This window comes from Schistocerca gregaria, chromosome 1 (genome assembly GCF_023897955.1).
Source record: "Schistocerca gregaria isolate iqSchGreg1 chromosome 1, iqSchGreg1.2, whole genome shotgun sequence".
Classification (NCBI taxonomy): domain Eukaryota; kingdom Metazoa; phylum Arthropoda; class Insecta; order Orthoptera; family Acrididae; genus Schistocerca; species Schistocerca gregaria.
This window is the reverse complement of record NC_064920.1, coordinates 640,097,987-640,106,095: the sequence shown is the minus strand read 5'-3', so window position 1 is coordinate 640,106,095 and position 8,109 is coordinate 640,097,987.

Below are 8,109 nucleotides of genomic sequence, written 5' to 3'. Positions count from 1 at the left end.
ACCGAGGACATCATTCGACATGTGCAAACTGTTATAAACACTCTTGCGGTAGCTGGCATCGAGACCAACCAGGACAAATTGCAGCTACTCACCCCACTGTCACTTTTCTTGGTTTTTGGGTCTCTGTCGATGGTATTTCACCGCCACCTGACGAAGTACAAACAATACTAAACCTACCCAGACATTCATCATTTTAAAGAGCTCTGGCGCTTTCTGGGGACAGTTAATTATTATTGTCGACATCTACCTCGGGCTGCGGAGATTCAGGTTCCCCTGATGGATGCCATGGCAGGCAACATCCACCCCTGGCTGCGGCCATTGCAAACCCACCAACTGACCCTCCTCCTTGCCACTTCAGATACATGGACTTCATATCTCAGTTCAACACCGATGTCAGACACATAAAGGGTGCTGACAATATAGTTGCTCATTTCCTTTCACGAGCTGATGCTGTCCATTTGCTGTTATACCTCTCTGAACTTCCTAACCACCAATCCACCGATGAGGAAACACAAAACCTGATTCAGACTCTACTTCTTCACTGCACTTCATCCGCACCACCTTCCCTGGCATTTCTGGTGAGATCTGGTGCAACGGCAGTACAGGCACGTTACGCCCCCTCATTCCAACCATGCTCTGTCAAGCTGTCTTCAATGCTTTGCATAATTTACCCCATCCTGGTGTTTGTGTGTCCACCCACCTTGTAGCAGAGTGCTTTGTGTGGAGAAATGTCAACAAGGACTACCAGCAATGGGCACGCTCCTGCATCGCGTGCCAATGCTGTGAAGTACACAGGCACACCTCCCCCCCCTCCCCCCCCTTGGTGCCTTTCTGATCCCTCCTGGGCGTTGGGCGTTTTCAGCATATTCATATTGACATTGTCTACCCTCTCTCCCTCTCTAATGGCTTTCATTATGTTCTTTCGTCTATCGACTGAACAACTCGCTGGGTCGAGGCTGTCCCCCTCCCCAATAATTGTTGCTCAAGCTTTCATCGAGTCATGGGTATCATGTTTCGGATGTCCAGCTATCATCACAACTGACTAGGGCAGACAATTTGAGTCAGCCCTGTTCAACGAAATTTGTAACATTTGTGGCATCACCCCTGCCTATGCCTTAGCCCCCCCCCCCCCTCCCTGGGTTCTCAAGAGTACTCCGTACTGTGTGTATGTGAGGGGGGGGGGGTTTTCTATGTGGCGCCGATGAGGTCGACACCAGCATCGATATGTGTTCATCTTTGAACTCTGAGCATTGTCTTTGGGCTGTTCTGCCATGTTCAGTTCTTTGTGAGCCTTGAATGAGTTTAGGTGAATAAATGAACTCCTGCTAAATGGATGTTGTTTGGTGTAACCAAACCAAACTTCCCCTTCAGGCTAAAGGAAAGCAAAACAATGGCGCATAATCTAGAAAGATAATAAGAGAAATGGCACATTATAGTAGAAGAAAACATGAAAGTGCTGGAGTAGCTGTGCCTGTTGATAGTAATGTAACTGACGGTACTGCTTATTTCATAGCTACTGTGCAGAACTAGTCACTGAAGCAGCACCCATTTAAATACAGCTTCTAGAAAAAAGTGTCTTGTGCGAGGATATGTTGCTCAACAGTTTCAAGAGTGGATAATTTCCTCTTAGACTTCGAGATATTACTAGGCAGACTTACCAGAGAATTAATTTTTTTTAACAATAGTAGGTGACTTTAATATTAATACAATTATAGAAAATGTTCGTGCAAGAAACGTCCTTGATATTTTATGCATCTCCAGACATATAAAGAACCCAACAAGATGTACAGATACAGTAGACACTATTGTAGATCATGTAATCACTAACACACCTACAAACAGATTGAATGTACAAATCACAAACACAGTACCGGATGACTATTATGGCCAATCAATAGAAGTGTATGATAATGAGCAGTGAAGACAAAGTGACACAATTAAGAGAAACCAAAGCAGGAAACCTAAATATCTTAGAAGTTTTACTATAAACAGGAAACAGGGAGTGGATTTATTATGAAAAAATGTGTAAAAGGAGTTGGGATGTTTTCTGTAAAATTGCAAGTTGTTTCATAAGTATTAGCTGTCCAACAGCATCTACATAAGTATGAAAAAGCTCAGTTGATACTGGATCACAGTAAAAATTATTCAGGATAGGGAAGAATTAAAAGAAGTATATATAGATTATCAAAATATCCACGGGTGTACTGCCAGTCTACAGTGTCCAACAGGCACAATATTTCTGCGATCATACATGTCACCATCATCAGGTGAACTGACGGTCTGAGCTCCTATGAATGTGCTGCCATGGAGATCCATACGCTAAGGCTGCTCAGAGGGAATTGAGTAGCCATAGCATATGGATCTCCGTGCCAGCATGTTCATAGGAGCTCAGTCCGTCAGTTCACCTGATGATGGCGACATGTATGATTGCCAAAATATTGTGCCCGTTGGACACTGTAGACTGGCAGTACACCCATGGATATTTTGATTATCAAATACGCCGGGAGACACTCAAGAATCATATATATAGATTATCTAGAGGATAAATGTTTAGCAAATGGAGAGGCCTATAAAGACATAAAGAAAGCCCACAGCAGATTGATAAGGGAGACAAAAGATGTCTACTATAAACAAATAATTGAAATTTCCTCAAATGTCTCCAAAACTGTGTGGGTATACATAAGCACAAGCAGGAAAGAGAGAAAAGTAGCAGCTCCTGTTAATGTCTTACTGTACGAAGTCTGTGAAATTTTCAGCCAGTACTACACAGATAACATAAGAAGCTCTCAAAAAGTAGCAGATTGTATATTTCTAACATCTACTGATGAGACAGAACTCATAAGTATAATTGAATCCTTAAAAACAAAAACGTAGAGGGATTGGATGGCACTCTACAAGAATAATTAAGCATATGTCTCAGTACATAACAAAGCCTGTCACAATCATCATAAATCAAACACCACAGCAAGCAATATTCCCAAATTGCCTAAAGAAAAGAAAAGTAATGCTTATATAGGAAGAGGGGGAGACAAAGGGAAACCCAGTAACTACAGACTTATTACAATCACACACTATAATAAATTAGTCATAAATGAGAGGATAGGAAATTTCATAAAGAACATAACATAATAAATAGGAAAACATTTGGTGTCAGAAATGGTTGATCTACAAAGACAGCAGTTGTGGACATCACAGCATATGTAATCAGGGCATCAGAAAGAAAGGAACTAGTTTGTAATCTGTTCCTAGCGTAATCAAAGGCTTCTGATAATATATGTCACAGAGTCCTGTTAGAAAAATTGAACCACATAGTACATCATTCACACTTAGGTGTGTGAGAAAGTATTCAGAAAATGACTCCTTCTATTCTATCAAGGAGTTCCTTGGAAAATTAAGCTGAATCTTATTGTATTGCTGAAAGTGTTTACTTAAACTTATGGACGACTTTTTTCAGGTTCATGAACATTTATTTTTATCTGTTATTACTTTTATGTTGTAATTTCACGTTCCATGACCAAACACTTGAGTTGGTAATCAGCATTTATTTGTAATTGTCCAGTAATAATAATAATAATAATTATTATAATAATAATGTTATTGTCATTTGGCTGATTAAAGCAATAGACAAAGTCAAGAGCATATACTTCTATATAAACTACTATATCAATGTCAATTGGTTTACATAAAGTAGGTACACATTAGAATACAGTATTTTCAGCTTCAAAAAAATTCATCAATGATGTAAAGTGGATTGTTCACTAGTAGCTTGTATAATTTAGCTTTAAAAATATTTACAGGTAGTTCTTTAAAGTCAGCACTTGGTCTATTAAACATCCTTCGTCCAAGAACTAGGTAGGAGTTCTGCAATTTTGATAATCTATGATATGGCATGTCTACAGATGTTCTCTTTCTAGTGTTATGGCTATTAATATCACTTCTCAACACAAAATTAGAGACATTGTTTCTAATGTACAATAAAACATTGTAGGTGAATAGGTGTACTACTGTAAGACACTGCAATTTAATAAACAGAGGTTTACAATGTTCTGTTTAGTTATAATCGGTTATTATTCTTATTACTTTCTTCCGTAAAAGTAAAATGTCATTTACATGACAGCTACTACCCCACAGTAAGATTCCATAAGAGATGATGCTCTGCAAGAAGGCAAAGTATGCAGATCTCTCATAGTAATTGAGAACACGTCTTTTTAAATTTCTAATTAGATAATTAACTCTTGAAAGCCTAGCCAATATATATTTTAATGTGTGGTTCCCATGTAAATTTATTGTCAATAGTAACACCTAAAAATTTTACAATTTCTAATTCTTGGAAGTTAGGAATCTCTTTGAGGATAAAGTAAAGTGTCTGGGTTTTGTTTTCATTTAGTAAGAAGCCATTAGCTTTGAACCATAATGAAGACTGAGCAAGTGTATTTTTCGTCAGTGTTTTCAGTGTACTTAGATCAGAGCTTTTATGTAGAAAAGTTGTGTTATCAGCATACAATTTGAGAATACATGAGAATTTATGAATGAGGGCAAGTCATTAATCGTTAGTATAACCAGTAAATGTTCAAGCACTGACCCTTGAGGCACTCCGTACCTAACATTAACCAAATTTGATTGTTGAAGTAGAGTTATCCGGCATGGTACATTGTTTAAGGCCACCATTATATAAATTCTTATCTTGGAAAAGTTCAAGTCATAAGACTGACTAGAAAATTAATTACTTGTAAATGTCAGTAGTGGGAAAGTGTGTCTAGAAAAGACACTAGAAGATTCTGAAACAGATGATATGTTTATTTAGCAATTTTCAACGATGCCTCAATTTCACATGAGCAGCATTACGGCATTGCTTAGGTCCTCTCAGATTAATGTGAACTGATTTGGTGGACAAACCTGCTCACAGTCGCAACTAATGCAAGAGTCCAACTATTCTCTTGTCTCGCATTATGGAAATTTATAGCACCTTATTAAGATACTTTCACTGCACAAGGAAAGACTACAGTGGAGCTAATGTGAGATGGATGAAGACTATTTAAGGTTCCAATTTCATCAAGATCTCCCACTTCAATGGAGAAACATCTAGCAGATTATCCAGAAAGCAAAACAATGAACCTACAAACTTTTTTGCTCTACTGGAACTATAGTCACACCATTGTTCATACTATCACTTTCATTGAAAGAAACCTTGAAAATGTGTTTGTAATTCTGTTTAAGTTATCAGTTTCCTTAAACTTGTGCAAAGAATTTATTAAGCTTTACTTAATAAGAGACATAATAGTTAATTTGCAATGAGCTCTGGATAGTGTAAAATTGGCAACTGTGACCCTTTAATGTAGTGTATTAATCAATGTTTAAAAAATTTTTTGACGATCTGAGGGAGTCTAGTCATCTACAGCTGTGGAGCACCAGTATCTCGCACATTAATCTAATGATCCAGAGCTTCATACAAGCAAGCACATCTCACAACTGCTGCCTTTACACACTTGTGCCGCTTTATAATTTTTTCTTAAATACAAATGTTGTTTGAAGTAATTCATTTCTTCCATATTCAGTAGTCTTCAGTTGTAGATTATAAACACTGTTATTTAGCTGTTTTTACTAGGAATTATACTTGTAAAAATTGAAGTGATTAATCAAGAGTGCACATATTAAGAATTTTGCTCAGTTGAGGATATTGTTAATTGTTCTGGGATTCTTCTATGTTATGATCAAGACCACAGCACAGTGCATAGTATCAACAGAGCAACAGTCAAATGTTCACTCTATTAGTGAGATTACTGAAATGGAAGTGGCAACAGTTCTAACTCAGGCTGTAGTTGATTCCTTGTGAGAAATTTGGAAGAATGAAGGCTTTTAAAGTCTCATCAGTCTAATATGTCCACTAAATTATGTCTACTAAGGGTGAGAATGTTGTATTTCAGCAAGAGAATGTTGCATCTCAGTGAATTGAAATATCAAAAGCTCAGTCCAAATTATCTGCTAAAATCTCCATAATAGCTACATCTCTGATGAGATCAGACAACTCTGGGAAGCACAGGAGCTGCTTCCTACCCAATTATTGCACAAAGAGCAAGATATTTGAGATATTTGTAAGAGAAAGGAGCGTACAGAGACTACAATGAACCAACTTAGTGAAGTAGTTTCTAATTTGTTGTCAGGTAGTGAAGACTTAGTACTAAAGATGTTTGATGAACATGAAGCACAATTTCCAATGAAACAGAAGTCTGGATAACAAAGAAGCAATAGTATGTCATTCATCATGTAGATAAAGAAATGAAAGAAGCTATAAAGTGTATCTCATTAGATAAATTACCCTCCACTGAAGGTTCATTGAGAAGTTACCAATATAAAGGATCAATTAAGTGCTGATTTCTCTTAGTGAAGAATAAAATGGCACCACTCATTTAGAATTTTTTGTGTCTCATAGAGGAAGTGTGGGAGGTGATATAGGATAGTTGGGCTGCACCGCAGGGGGTAGATATACTACAGACCTAGAGCTCGGGTCCAGCCTATGGCAATATACAAGCACCCAGTGCATTTTGTGAAATCATTCTGGCCTGACCCATGGTGTCTTGTCACATAACAACTTATACACCACAATGTCAATGGAGGAGAAACACTTTAAACACACTCAATTCCAGCCATTTTTGCCTGATTAAAATTCAGTTAATCCAGCAGTATTTATAAGACATTTTCATGGAATTTTACTGAGGTTCTGGACAGACTTACAAGATATAAGTTATGTCTCAGGATATATTAAAGGAACTGGGTCAGTTTAGACAACCTAGATGATGAATTTCTGTTTGACATATGATGAAGCTGAAAGGCATTTCTAGCAAAATATTGGTCTAAAGGGGCTTAGGAAAGATTGCAGAAACAAGTTTTTAACCCACTGCCCTTCCCATTCAAGAATGGTAGCCTAAGAAGGTACTTTGGAAAGTATATTAATAAAGTGAAATATCGGGGTAACCCCATGACTCTTGTGAACATTTTAAGAATTTGGAACGCTAAGAGCTAAGTTGCCAATGAGATCAGAGATAAACTTATACATGTATCCGAGGCAAATCTCAATGACTTTTGTCTCTTTTAGATTCAACAGGCTTCCTACAAGAGGATATCAAATTACAGTTAGGACAAAATCACTTTAATGTGCATGAATCTAATTTGCACAATCATGGTGCACATAATAACCATCTGTCTGTCTATGCAGCAAGGACATAGTCCAGGACCTAATAACAGTTATTTACAAAATGGTAATGGAAATGGTTTCCATCCAAAACATAAGAGAAAAAGATCAGAAAGACAATTTAATCCAGTACATTATCCTCACCACAATAAATAGCAATGGCAGCATAGGAATCAGAATGATAATCAACAACAAGAACAGACCATCTTGGAGTGACTGTTGGGAACAACCATCGATTATTACAAATGTGCCAGATGATCTAGTTCACCATCGTGAACCATGTTCGAGAAATTAAGATCAACTGTATTATGCCCCGGAGTTATTAGGTGAGGATGTTCTGTAGTGATCCATCTATTTCTAAGAAAGGGAGGTTAATTGATTGTAAGTTGTGTAATTGGAACATTTAGTTGGTAAGAGTGTGCATCGGTGACGAATGATGTACATAACATACTATTGCAATACTTAGACGTGCCAAAATTTGGTCTTAGCGTAAGTGATTTCATAGGCGTTCACGGCGTAATACAAATTGAAGGTCTCTTCAAATGGGTGCTATGGGCAGGAAGTATTTTTTTCAGATCCAGTGACAGTGTGGATATTACAGTGGATCTTTCTTTGCACCAATATGAATCACTGCAGTACAGATAATGTCTCAATGCTTATCTCAGCAACCAGAGTTACAGTTGAGGGCGTCCCTGTCATAGTGATTTTGGATGTAGGAGCATGTGTAGACACCATCTTCAATAATTTCTTCCAACAGGTATTGAAAAGAACTGACTTACTGAGTCTTCCAGCACAGATTAGTAAAATACTTGGATCATTTGGAACTAAATCTCAAAATGTATGAATACAGTCTCAATTATAAGTGAAACTATAAAATTGAGCTATGAAATTAGCATTCTTAGCAGTAAATATGTTAGTCG